Raw genomic sequence first — 463 nt, forward strand, 5'->3', positions numbered from 1 at the left:
GCGGTTGTAAGAGGAAGGGGCGGTGACCGACCAAGAAGCTGCAACGCAGTCCTGCCAGCCCCCAGTGGACCAAACTAAAGCGTCCGAAATCACTACAGTCTTTTAAACTGATAGCTGTGTCTTGTTTTGAATAATGTGTGTTGCAATGCTATCTTTTAGGCAATATTCAAGCACAGAGGCTTTTCAAAACTGGATGCAACCATCTTTGGATCAAACAACCTCTATTAGATTAAAGTTGCACAAGACATTATACTGGCTTTGTTGAATCTGCACACTCAGCAATACAAATCTAAATGGCCTGCATTTGTATATCGCTTTTCTTTCCTTAAGGACCCCAAAGCGCTTTACACTACATTCAGTCATTCACACACACGATAGCAGCCACAGCTGCCCTGGGGCGCACTGACAGAGGCGAGGCTGCCGGACACAGGCCCTCTGACTACCACCAGTAGGCAAACATGGG

This window comes from Maylandia zebra, linkage group LG19 (genome assembly GCF_041146795.1).
Source record: "Maylandia zebra isolate NMK-2024a linkage group LG19, Mzebra_GT3a, whole genome shotgun sequence".
Lineage (NCBI taxonomy): Eukaryota > Metazoa > Chordata > Actinopteri > Cichliformes > Cichlidae > Maylandia > Maylandia zebra.